Consider the following 14,064-nt stretch of genomic DNA (forward strand, 5'->3'; position numbering starts at 1 on the left):
TCTGAAAATTTGAAGCCTGAAATCTTGAACCAAAATCTGGACAATGAATTTGTAAAGGAAGATGAATTGCAGCTGCATAAAAGATTGGACAAAGAAAACACATGAGTAGTTTAAAAATCAAAAACATAGGATCCTGAAGAAACACATCCTGTAATCAATCACCTAAAGAGACAATAAAACATATGAAAACTGACTGTAAATACCATAACAACGCCTTAATACCTTAATACCTTAATAATAATTTTTATCACAAACATCAGACAACTCACATTATATGATCCACTTAACAACAAGAAATGTTTAAAATAGTTTAAGACAATCCTTTTAAAGCATTCATATAACATTAATAGCAATCACTATTAATCTCAACATTATCAACAATCATTAGTTATCTTATTATCTATAAAACTTAACACTCATCATTATTTATATTATTAGCTATAAAAACCAAAAAACCAAGATTACAAACTCAATACCAACATTCCATCTGACAGACATTTCTCAAAGGCTTCATTTTCAGAGACATTTTTTGTGGGAACTCAAAATGTCCCTCAGACATTTTTGGAGGTTCCAGGCCCCGGTCAGAAGCATTTGAGACCCTGGCAGGCAGCTGGAAACCGCTGTGATTTTGAGTTTGAGCCATGGAATGATTTGCCAACTTTGCAGGAAGAACAAGAAGTCACAAAAGTTTAGATATTATAGTAGAAGTAGTTACAAAGTAGAGGGAAGAATTTTTTAGTGCTGTACAGGGGGGTTTTAATGCCTGTACAGGGGGGTTTTAGTTTTTGTACATGGGGGTCAGAGATTTTAAGATGGAGGGATTTTGGCTGGTTCTGTCCTTCCTCTTTCTTCTTCCTTACCTCCATGTTTTTGGTGATATTGATATTCACAGATCGGTTTAGAGTAGAAAAGCACCATTTAATATAGGTAGTAGGTATTGGGGAAAAACTGTAAACATGTAACACATAATGTACCATATAAAAGATAGCTCCAGCCCTGGGCTGGGGGATATAAGAAGAAGAGGGCAGACAGAGAGGATGACTGAGGGTGTGTGTGTGCCTTTGCCTGAGCTGCTGAGCAAACCGCAGCAGCCCGAGAAGAAAATCTTTTAGATAACTTGCAATAAACAACCATGAGACCGAACAACAAGAGACTCATGAGCCTTTCTTTGGAAGCATGGGTTGGAGGAGAAGTTTTTCCACCACCTGAAGCCATCCCACAACCTAGGGTGGTCTTTGACAATTTTTGGTAGGTAAATAATTACTAATATTTCTTTCTTTATACAGTGATTTCTATATATATCGTATTTGAAATAACATTGATTTGCATAATGTTCATCCTTCTTTGCATCTTGGAGAATGACTCAGTACTGCTACACTTTTTATTACATTTTCTGACTCTCGTAAGAAATTGGAAAAATGCTGAAATTTTTGCTGTAGTGTTGCAATCCTGCCATCGGTGGCACTGCTGCCCTCGGCATTGTCTTTGCCATGACAACCACGGTGCTGTGCAGATGTCTTCGCCACCATTGCTGGGTGCTGCAGGGCTCCCCCCGGCGCGGGCACGCCGCCGCCACCACCACTGAATTTCCAGGGAGATGAGGGGGCAGCGCCGTCTGGATCCTGTCCTTGCTGGATCACGTTGGGAATGAGAGAAGAGACGCCCCCGCCGTGGCCGCACCCCGCCTGCTCCAACTCCAGTGTGGCCCTGGTGCCGGGAAGGCCCTCTCTCCCCTTGCGTTGTTGCTTCGCAGCAAGGAACCTTCCATCTCTCGGCCGATGTCTGCACCGCCCCAGGGCCTCCTCAGGCTCGGTGCCCGCCGGCCCCGCTCCGCCTGGCTCCACGCCCGCTGCTGCCATGTTCTGCTTGAGCAGCTGGCTGGTTCTTGCCACCACAGTGGCTTCCTTAGTTCTGCCACCCCGCTTCACTAGGGATGAGGGAGGGCTTTCTGTAACTTTCCTTTGTCTTCTGCCCACGGAGTCAATTGCTCTAAAATTGGACTTTTTTTCTCTTTAAGGAGCTGCGGTGCTCATTCTCGGACGCACTCTATATGTTCCCTTTCTTTCTCTTTGCGGCTTACCTTCAGAGAAAACTACACCCTTCTACAGATCACCGCTTCAGCAGCAATTCATCTGCCACTCCAGGAGGAGCAGCCACCATTTAACTGGACTATTACCAACACCCTGACTCCTCAGGGTGTCAGGTTTCTGTCTCTATCACTAGTTTTGTTTGTACGAATTACATTTTTTTATATTTAGTTCTTTTTTTGTTGTTGTAAAGAACTGTTATTCCCATTCCCATATCTTTGCCTGAGAGCCTTTAAATTTTGAAATTGTGGTAATTCAGAGGTAATTCCATTTCACAGGAGGCTCTTGCCTTCCTTCCTTCACAGATTCCTGTCTTTTCAAACCAAGACAGATTTTGGCCCCCAATGTGAAGCTCGAGGGCATTGAGAGGAAAAAATAATTAACAGTTCTTAGGTAATTTAATTTTTTGTGTATGTGTGTGTGTGCTGATACAGAAGCATCTTTAAGTGTCACCATGTGGTCTGGTTTATCTTGGTTTGGGTGGCATGTGGTTGCAGCTATATTTCTGCCATTTGCAGGCCCTTATCTAAACATGGGTCCTATAACTAAGGCTACTGTGGCTGTTATCCAGTTTGGCTTATGGGTTATTAAGGTGAGAAATTCATGGATCTTTAACTTTGTCTGGAAGGCAGGGACATGGATTCAGAGCTATCACACACTAACTGTATGTTTTGGGGGTTTCTTTACTAATGGTACCTGCTGTGAGGGAATGACACCGGTGGAAATTTTCTCCCAACCTTTTAACCATCTTTTTGGGTCTGCTCCACCACCTAGAAAAGGGGCAAATTTTGGCCCAAGGCCATTCCCATCCCAGTAGAAATAACAGTAGAAGGAAAATCACCGGAAGTCTACTGGGCAGAGGCAGTGGGAGAGGATAAACCCTTGATGGCACACAACCGAGCCCATGGGTCAGAGCACCTTCATGTAGAAGGGGTTCTGGACATGGGCGTAGACATCACAGTAATACCTAAGACCACGTGGCCGTCGCATTGGGACTTACAACCTGCAGCAGGCAAACTTCAGGGCATAGGAGGAACCACATTGGCAAAGATTTCAAAAAATTTTGTGCAAATTGAGGGACCTGATGGGAAATTGGCAAATGTTCTCCCATTTCTTGCAGACTATAAGGCTCCTCTGTGGAGGAGAGACACCATGTCCCAGTGGGGAGTCCAGTTGATCATTCCTAGGACACCCCAGGATTTTTGGAAATAGCCACTGTGGCGTGGCCTGCCCACAAGTTAAAGTGGTTGGATAACAACCCCAAGGTGAGTAGCACAGTGACCTTTGAGTATCAAGAAACTCGAGTTGCTTGAGAAACTTGTGAAGGAGCAATTGGCTCAAGGACACATACAAGAGACAGATAGCCCTTGGAATTTCCCAGTCTTTGTAATAAAGAAGCCTGGGAAGGACAAGTGGAGACTGCTCCACGATCTCCGAGAAACGAACAAAATTGTAGAGGACATGGGTCCAGTCCATCCAGGGATGCCTAGTCCAGCAATGCTCCCTCGAGATTGGCAATTAGCTGTCTTAGATATCAAGGACTGTTTCTTCCAAATTCCATTGCACCCTGAAGATGCCTCGAGGTTCGCATTCTCGGTTCCCACCATCAATCGGGAAGCCCCAGTGAAACGCTATCACTAGAAAGTTTTGCCCCAAGGTCTAAAATCCAGTTCTTTCATATGCCAACAATACATAGCCTCGCTACTGTCTCTGGTATGTGCAGAGAGAAAGGACGCCATGATCCTTCACTACATGGATGATGTGCTTGTGTGTGCTCCCAGTGACTCTATACTCCAATACACACTTGACCTAGTGGTTGAGATTTTAACCTCTGCTGGATTTCAATTGCAGAACAACAAAGTTCAAAGGATGGCACCTTGGAAATACCTGGGTTTGGAGATCGCAGCAAGGACCATTGTCCCACAGAAATTGGAGATCAATTGCAACCCCAGAACACTAGCAGATCTCCACTCGCTCTGTGGGTCTTTAAATTGGGTAAGTCCCTGGCTAGGCCTCACAAAGGAGGACCTAGACCCTAGACCCTCTCTTCAATTTATTGAAGGGGGAGAGGGAGCTGGCCTCCCCCAGGGAACTGACTCCAGAGGCAAAGACAGCAATCGAAAAGGTACAGAAGGCCTTGTCAGAAAGGCAGGCACATTGGTACGAACCAAATGTGCCTTTCCAATTCATCGTTCTAGGAAAGCTGCCACATTTGCATGGGTTGATTTTCCAATGGATCGAGGGGCAGAAGGATCCAGTCTTGTTCATAGAGTGGGTTTCCTCTTGCACCAAAGATCCAAGACCATCACTAAGCCACAAGAGCTGATAGCAAAGCTGATTCAGAAGGCCAGGGTGAGGTTGTGCGAATTAGCAGGGTGTGACTTTGCATGTATTCACCTCCCAGTCAGGCTTTCTGAGGAGGGAAGGAACTCTCCTGAGAGACTGACCAAAGGGATGTTTGAGCATTTACTCCAGAGCAGCGCCAGTCTCCAATTATCTCTGGACAGCTACAGGGGACAAATATCAGTCCATGCCCCGTCTCACAAGTTGTTCAACGAGGAATTCTTTCTCATTCCTCAAGAGAAAAGGAGTTGAAGACCACTCGCTCTCACAGTGTTCACGGATGTATCTGGGACTTCCCACAAGTCAGTGATGACTTGGAGAAATCCACAGACTCAGCATTGGGAAGCTGATGTCAAGCTTGTGGAGGGATCCTCCCAGGTGGCTGAACTGGCTGCAGTGGTAAGATCTTTTGAGAGGTTCTCTGAGGCAATCAACTTGGTGATAGACTCTGCCTACATGGCAGGAGTAGTGTCCAGGGCAGAGCAGGCTGTGCTCAAAAAATAGAGAATGAACATCTCTTCAGATTGCTCTCAAGGCTGATTTATCTAATCTCTCACCGAGAGCATCCATTCTTTGTGATGCATGTGAGGTCACACACTGATTTGCCAGGTGAGATTGCAGAGGCAAAGCAGACTCCCAGTCAAACAAGCACGTCTCCCTCATGTTTTCCAACAGGCAAAGCTGAGTCACGAGCATTACCATCAGAATGTGCCAGGTCTGATCTGACAGTTCCAGCTAACACGGAGTCAGGCTCGAGTCATTGTGGCCAACTGTCCCAACTGCCAGCTCCAGGCTGTGCCACTGATGGGCATGGGGGTAAACCCCCGGGGTCTTAGCAGCTGTGAGGTGTGGCAGATAGACATCACACACATTCAAAGTTTTGGTTGCCTTGAATGCATTCATGTAAGCGTGGACACATTCTCAGGTGCAGTGTATGCCTCTGTTCATATAGGACAAAAAGCTGCGCATGCCAAGCAGCACCTAGTGCAAGCGTTTTCAGTATTGGGGGTGCCAAAAACAATTAAAACAGATAATGGCCCAGCGTATATATCCAAGGAGTTCCTGGAATTTCTCCAACAGTGGGGAGTGGAACATAAGACTGGCATTGCCCACTCCCCCAGAGGTCAAGCGGTGGTAGAGCGTGCACACCAGAGCTCAAGCAGGTATTGAAAAGACAGAGCAGTTCGGCTCCATGGATGTCTCCACGGGAGAAGCTCTGCAAAGCCATGTTTACCATCAATTTTCTGAACTGTTCATTTGAAAATGAGTCCACCAGTGTTACATCACTTTAACAGTGGCAGTCAGTTCAAATTGTCTCAGCGTCCACTGGTCTTGATTAGGGATCCAGAAACTTGGGAAACCAAGGGTCCCTATGAACTCGTGACCTGGGGTCATGGCTATGCGTGTGTAGCTACTCCCTCAGGCCCTTGGTGGATTTCCCAGAAGTGGGTGAAACCTTTTGTCCCCAAGAATCCAGGTCAGACAGAAGGGGATGAGAAGCAAGTAGCTGATGCTTCAAAGAGAAGACGCCGCCAAATGGAAGAAGAAGTTTCCTAAGTTTCCTAAGAATTCCTAAGGAATTCCTTCCGGCAGAAAAAGAAACTTTAACGTGTTCTCAAAATGTTTGTTTTTCCCTTTTAGAGAAAACCTACCTCCCACTCAACCCTGTGATGAACCCCATCCAAGTTGTCATCTTGCTAATGCTGAACAGTCAGGCAGCTGCATGGATCATCCCTCAGCCACGTCAAAACATCTGGGTGACTCTGGCACAGACACTACAGCAGGAAAACATTTGCTTGTCCACTGCAGCAGCAAAGGACCCTATGTCCACCTGTCTGGTAGGAATTCCATGGCAGGCTGGAGAATTTCCAGCAGGCCTGAAAAATAGGTCCAACGAAATCCCAGAGTCACACACCCCCCCGACCACAACAAGATCAGAGGCAAGTTGTGGCGATCATGAAATCCTTAGAGGAGTGGTTGTGAGGTTTGCCCAGGATGGCTCAGGAACCCCAAGAGTAATAGCTATTGTGTTCTTCTCCTGCAGCTTACTGCATACATTTTTCGGTCTTCCCAAAACCTTCCAACATCAACTAGTACCATGTTATAAAACAACATCATGGGGAGTTTACTGCAAGGAGGTGGTGTCAGAACACAAGCCATATCAGGGCAGACAACCCATCTCACTCAAGTCCCAAAGGTCTCCCTAAGGGATTGTTCTTGATTTGTGGGGATCAGGCATGGGCAGGAATTCCGTCTCGGCTTTTAGGAGGGCCATGTACAATCAGGACACTGTCCATATTGACACCCAACCAAACTCTAATTGGCAAATGGACTCACAAAAACAAATCGGCAAACAAAATTCAAAAGAGGAGTGCAGACAATCGCGACCAAAATTGTAACTCAGAAACTTTTCATTGGGCCAAGTCAAAAAGAATTGCTGTGCCCCTGTTCCTTCCATGGGTCACAGCAGCCAAGGCTCTAGGTGAATTGGGCCACCTAGAATGCTGGGTAGTCAAACAGGCAAACTTAAAATATGCTGCCATCAGCTTCCTCCTAGAAGATGAGGAAATTACCAGACAGGCCTTACTTCAAAACCGTGCTGCTATAGATTTCCTTTTGTTACTGCATGGACATGAATGCAAGGAATTTGAAGGACTTTGTTGCATGGACCTAACTGCAAAAGCTCCAAACATCCATGCTGCCCTTCGAAGCATGAACAGCCTGATCAGACAAGTGAAGCAAGAATCTGAGGATTGGTTCAAAGAACCCAAGGGCTGGGGATTCACAGGGTGGTGGACATCTATTGTTAGATCAATTTTGTTACTTCTTGTTATTCTGTTTCTTGTAACCTTGGTGTTCAGGATCCTGCGTCACTTGATTTTAAGGCTATCAAGGGTCTCATACCTTCTACCTCAGAAGTCAACCACATAGAGTTGGCTAACCTGAGGAGGCCTGACTATGCCACCAACTATAGGTGGTGGAAAACCCATCCTCAGGGTTAAATTGAACCCAGTGAATTCCTGTAACCTTGTTAAACAAATAAGGGGGAGGTGTTACAGTGCACTCGGGATATGCTTTACCCCTTTTTCCCAGGAATGCTGTGACTCTGATCAGATAAGTGTGGTCCTTTCCTTCCTGCTCTGATGGGGTTGGTGGAGAGCCCAAAAGCCCTCCCTGTCCAGAGCCTAGATAAGGCCATGTCCCTTCCTGTTCGCCCTCTTTCCCCCCTGATCTCATGGAATAAAGATGCTGGACAACCACTTCGGGGATTGTTGCAGCATTTCTGAGAAAGGGAGGGCATGATTTATATCTGGAATGAGATTTGAGCTACTCCAGCCTAGGCCTCAGATATGGGCCTTGTGAGGCCTTCCAAGCCTGTGATGCAGTTAGAAATTAAGAGCTTGTGGCGCAGTTAGAAATTATATTAAGGTGTGATGTGAAGCACTGGGTTTTCTGGGTGTGAATTAGTATAGGTTTATAGTGTAGAGTTTAGTCCACCTTAAGACAAAGACAAACAATGTTAGCTTGCCAATAAGCATGCCTTTCTAAACTGTAAACTATATTGAAGTGTATATAAGCTGCCATCTTCTAACTAATAGAGGGAGAACATTTGATTGACCACATTGGCCTGATCTGCATTTGTCCAGTCCAGCTTTCCTGTCTAGCAAGGTCCCTGGCTTTGTGTGGCACCTGAACAGGGACCCAGAATGCTCCAAAAAGCTCTCGATGTACCTATATGGGAATGGGGAGTTGGTTTTTAGTCGCGATGAAAATCAGGTCCGCATCACCTTTATGGGGGCAGAGACCGTGATCCTGAATTTGCTCTATTGCGAGTGAGGATCAAGTTAACAAAGCAGTGAAAACTCCAGACTCCAAATCATGCTGTTCACGACGGGAGGAAGAAGGATTTCCACGTCGCTGTTTGGCGGCAGGAACCTGCTGGAGCACGATTAAAAAAAAGACAGCAGACTCTGGTGTTCACATGCGGTCCGAACGGCGGGCATGGATGCATATGGAGCTGGGAGATGGAGCGGGGGTGCTGCCACACCGAATAAAAGCGACCGGAGCAACCCACAGAGGTGGAAGGTTAGCCGCAAACAAAGAGGGTGAAAAGTCACAATGGACGGGGGTCTACAGGCTTCATTGTGGCTCCTTTTGCATATTCTCTCAAAGAGAGCTAAAAAAGTAAAAGAGGCTGATTTAGAGCAGCTGGTTTTGTGGGCAAGGGACAAAGGCAAGTTACAAAAGCCTTCACTGATTTTTAGTGAAACCAAATGGCAAGAACTAGGGCAGTTGCTTTGGGATGCCATGGTGGAGGGCGGAAAGGATAAGAAAATAGTACTGGAGTTATGAGGCATTTGGAAAAGAAATTACATACCTTGCAGAGCATGGCCGCAGAGAAAAAAGCCGCAGAAGCCGCTGTTCAGGCATTTGAGCGGTCCACACCAGAACAGACAGAGGTCCAGAAGCCATCATAGGTTGAAAAATTCTTTAGTGTTTCTAACATGCAGCCAGTGGGAGGGCAGAAGGCTCCAGTCAGTTCCTCTGTTAAGGAATTTGTTGCTTGTATAGACGCGGGTGCCGAGCCAGGCAGCGCGGGGCCGGGTGGCACCGGGCCGAGCAGACCAGGACGCACGAGCAGGGCAGTGGCAGATGTTCGCCTGCAGACAGCAGATGTTAACAGATCGCCGGCTCCCGTGGAAAGAGGCAAATCAGGAAGCAGCCCCGCCACGTCTTTCGGGAGGTGAGGTGACACCTGAGGAGGCAGGCAGAGTTGGTGACAAAATGGGCTGAGTCAGGAGGCAGAACACAGGGGCAGAGATCAAGGCGGAGACCAGGGCAGAGACAGGAGCGATGCAGCCCCAGCCCCTCGCCCCCTCGCGGATGTGGCAGCAGCAGCGCGTGTGCGCAGAGGCACAGCTCCGTGGTACCCAGCAGCAGCGAACAGCCCGGTGCAGGGCAGGGGGGGCTGAACCCAGCCATGTAAGCAAGATGGCAGAGGCAGCTACTCAGACAACAGCAGTGCAGCTCCCCGCTGCAGTCAGCCCCCATCCGACCATAGTAACCCTGCACTGCTCACTCCCACTAGGCTCCGATTCCGATGACTCAGAGTTAGGCTCCCCGATGTCAATTGTCGTAGGAAGAAGCAATCACAAAATAAGATACAAAGACCAAATATATTACAGTAAAAAATTACCCAACTTGCCACCCTTTCAAATCAGGTTCAATCAGTGGAACCTTCCACTGAGCAGCAATTGGCATTACCAGCTGTTTTTAAAAATCCATTGCAGTCGCAATGGGCTTCAGTAGTAAAAGATGCTATTTTAGATGAAGATTGGGTGGCTGTTGGCTCTCTGGCCTGTCCTGTCATAGTATCTAATGGGAATGCCATGTGGGAGCCTCATGAGTGGAAAATCCTCCAATTAGCTAAGCAGACAGCCACCACTTATGGGATCAGGTCAGAAGCAGCAAGGAACATCATTCAATATATATGTACAGCAGATGTGCTTTGTCCTGCTGATTCATCTAATATTGCCTCCCTGCTACTGACACCTTCACAGTTTCTCATGTTTGAAAGGGAATGGAGACGTTTGGCAATTGAGGAGGCTAACAGACATACAGTTGTAGGAGACCCTTTTAATGGAATTCAGCCAGATATGCTGACTGGGCATGGACTATATGCAACAATCAGAGTGCAACTTACCTACCCCATTGAAATGCATCAATTGGCACAGCAACTGGCCCATCAAGCTTTGCTTTTAGTACCAGATAAGAAGAAACCAGCATCTTATGCAACCATAAAGCAAGGAGCCACCGAACCATATGGACCCATTATTGTTGGGCTGTCAGCTGCCTTGAAAGATGCTCCTAATGTACCACCAGATGTTCAAGATCATTTATTCCGCTCGCTTGCTTTTGAAAATGCTAACTCACATATAAGAACCATCTTAGCCACCCTTCCTCAAGGCTGTCCAGTGGACGAGATGCTTGTTAGAGCCACATGCGCAGAACAAAGCAACCAAGCTGCAGCATTCACAGCAACTATCCAGGATGCTATGCAACAACAAGGACACATGATTGCAGCTGCCTTGTCAAGCAGCAATGGTAACAACCCTCTCCGTCGCAGCAAAAATCAACCTAACCTTAGATCATCTAAAACCAACTGCTTTTGATGCGGTGGAACAGGTCATCTCTGCCAAGACTGCCAAAAGATGGTGTGGTGTCACAGGTGCAACATTACTGACAACCATGCTACAGAAGCTTGTTGCAGTGCGGGAAAAGGCCAGCGCAGCGCATCAAGGCACCACGTGAAGCAATAAATCGATGCTCCAACCCCACAGACTACAAAAATGGCTTCCTGTTGAAAAATCCACCTGCCACCTGGGGGAAATCTTGGAGTTGATGTGGCCACAGCAACAGAAGTCACTCTGAATGATACAAAGGTAACCTTAATTCCTACCAAAGTATATGATCCAATGTACAGCACAACTTCTCTAGGTGGAGGTTTGTTGCTTGGGAGATCTTCCACAAATAAACAAGGTGTGATCATGATTCCAGGCATAATTGATGCAGACTTCACCGGTCAAGTGAAAATAATGGTTCATGCCTTGCATCCACCTGTGACAATTCCAAAAGGAAGCAAGGTTGCTCAAATTGTAGCAACTGAAAATTTCCTGCCACATCGCCAGTGTCCAAAAGAACCAACTGAATCTGAAAGACAAGACAATGGCTTTGGATCAACTGGCCACGATGGCTTCTTTACAATTTACATGAAAGATAGTCCATACAAGAAAATATAACTACAACGTGGTTCCCACTGCATTTGATTGGAACTGATTTATTAAAAAATATGGATATTGATCTAGTATTGATATCCAACTGTGACGGACAAAAATTCTCTAACAATTTAAAGTTAGAAAGTGTATGTTTATTTGACGCTGGGCAGCGTGTGGGATAGCTCCCAAATACACACCGCGCCTTCCAGGTGATTACAGAGTCTTTTTATCCATACAAGTATTGAATACACAAAATACAAATACATATTCATAATTTTAGTACATCCCATTCCCCGCTTCGTATGCTAATCACTCCAAAAGCTATTAAGCATGCGTAGTTTGTCCCTTGAAATGGGTCGGTGGTCCCTTTCATGGGGAAGGGTCCCAAAATGAGGAAGTAAATGAAGTCTTCCTCGTTCTGACCTTTCTACCTTTTCAACGCAAGTATGACAAATGAACTCTTGGTAGAACTCCCATTCCTTGTCTTCAATTGGTTTCAGAACAGAGGAGGCCCACAATTGTCTTATGTTCCTAAAAGCTATTTGTCAGTTTCTGTATTCTTCATTATAAACCCAGCTAACTAAACATTGTGCTGACAAGCAATCAATTATTAGCTAACTACTAACTCCTAACTTTATCAAGGCCTACTCATTTATTATTATTATTTTAATTAACTCTAGTAAGGTTTATTTCTAACTAAAATCTTAGCTCTTCAAAAATCTCTAAATGCCTTAAAGTTTACGTTTCAGAACCAATGCTTGATACAGGAGTAGATGTCTCAATTATCAATCAGATGTTCTGGCCATCCAACTGGTCTTTGCAAGCTCAAAGTTCCCACATTGTAGGAGTGGGTGGAATGAAGATTCCTTCAGTAAGCAGAGACCCCATCAGCATCATTTTTGGAGACAATCAAGTTATTGTGACTCAACTATATGTCATGCCTTTTCCCAAACTGCTTCCAGGACTGATAGGCAGAGATGTCCTTTCCCAGCTTGGGATGGTTTTGACCACAGATCAGCATTTTCCGTGATGGCCACTGCGGAGCAGCCGCCCATCCTCAAAATTACCTGGTTGACTGAAACACCCGTGTGGATTGAGCAGTGGCCAATGTCAGAAGAACGACTGCAAATTGCTGACCAATTAGTACAGGAGCAACTTGAAGCGGGACACGTTCATCCCTCTGTCAGTCCATGGAACACCTCAATTTTCATTGTCCCCAAGAAATCAGGAAAATGGAGATTGGTGCATGATTTACAAAAGGTAAATGAACAGATGCAAGCAATGGGTGCTTTGCAACCTGGGTTGCCAGCACCAACCATGATTGCACAAGGGTGGAGCATTGTTATCGATCTAAAGGACTGTTTCTTTACCATTCAGCTTCATCCACAAGATACCCAGTGATTCACCTTCACCGTGCCATCCATCAACAGAACAGCACTGGCAAAACAGTATGAGTGGGTTTGTCTCCCTCAAGGAATAAGCAATTCTTCAACCATGTGTCAGCTGTTTGTTGACTGGGCCCTGCAACCAATTTGTCGACATTTTTCAAACGTGATGATTTATCACTATATGGATGACATTCTCATTACCACCAAACAGCCATTGGCAGATGCAGACTTGAATTGGTTCTTTTCACAACTGAAGCAGCACGGATTGACCGTGTCCCCAGAAAAAATACAGCCATCAGTCCCCTGGAAATACTTAGGCTGGCTGATCACGGATGCACAAATTCAACCCCAGAAACTTACCTTACACGTTAACATTTCTACTTTACATGATGCCCAGAGACTCTTTGGAGACCTGCAGTGGGTTTGTACCATTGTAGGAATCACCAACGATGATCTGCAACAATTTTTGCCATGGTTCCATGGCAGTAATGCCAACAGCCCTCGAGTCTGCACCCCTGAACAACAAAAGGCTTTGATTCGGGCTTCAGAAAAATTACAACATGGTTGGAGTGCTCGTTGCATTGAATATTTGCCGTTGTCACTGTTCCTTTCCAACGCTGACGCTTCTCCGCTTGCCATTGTTTTTCAATCGCAAAAGAAAAAGAGGGAGTCCTAGTGTGGATCAACAGCAATCCTGCTTGAGTGGATGTTTTTACCTGTTCAACCAAAAAGTCGTGTGATGGGCAGGACAGATGCTCTTGCTGCATTGATAGGAAAAGGCAGAGACAGAATTTTAGAAATGGATGAAAAAGAACCAGCAGACATCAGTGTTCCTGTGAAGAATGAAGATCTAGAATGGCTGCTCAGACACTCTGCCACACTGCAGGAAGCATTGTTAGGTTTCACAGGGGTGGTGCACAACAAACAACCAAAAGGCCCGATGTGGCATTTCATCAGTTGTTATCAGTGGCTGGAAAGACCCTTGTGTTCATTGAAACCAGTGGAAGGAAGAACAGTTTTTACTGATGCCGGCCAAAAAACAAAAAGAGCTGTGTGCATTTGGCAACAACAAGGGAAATGGTTGAAACATCTAATCAGATCAGTTTATTTTGCTTGAGGCAGGGTTTTCAGTGATCAGGCTTTTCTTTCCATTCGAAGTCCCACATATTCACAGAATCTGTTTTCTCTGTGCTGGGTTGAACAAAACGGTGTCCGGAGAGCAATGTATGTCCCTGATTGAGTTACAGGAACTTGGCATTGAGATGGATCTCTTTGGTGGCTCCAGCGGTCTCAGCCTTGGGTAGTTGTCAAGAATATCACCGATCATCGCTTGGGAACTCCAAGGATCACCATGGGAAACGGCCCATCTTCAGACGAGCTGCATGTACTAGTTTGTAAATTAAGTCCAGTGGTGGTTTCAACATATGTGAGGCAACTCCCTGGCTCAGACTCGCATGTTTTCTACCAATA

General features: G+C 45.9%; 1 long non-coding RNA gene across 1 annotated transcript; it reads left to right on the forward strand.

Moving 5' to 3' along the window:
• The first annotated feature begins 3,252 nt into the window (after positions 1–3,252).
• Positions 3,253–6,762, forward strand: LOC140681406 (uncharacterized). The gene is made up of 2 exons (XR_012052581.1): positions 3,253–3,352; positions 3,939–6,762. It is a non-coding gene; the product is annotated as an uncharacterized lncRNA (long non-coding RNA).
• The last annotated feature ends 7,302 nt before the right edge of the window (positions 6,763–14,064 follow it).

Source organism: Taeniopygia guttata, chromosome 35, assembly GCF_048771995.1.
Source record: "Taeniopygia guttata chromosome 35, bTaeGut7.mat, whole genome shotgun sequence".
Classification (NCBI taxonomy): Eukaryota; Metazoa; Chordata; class Aves; order Passeriformes; family Estrildidae; genus Taeniopygia; species Taeniopygia guttata.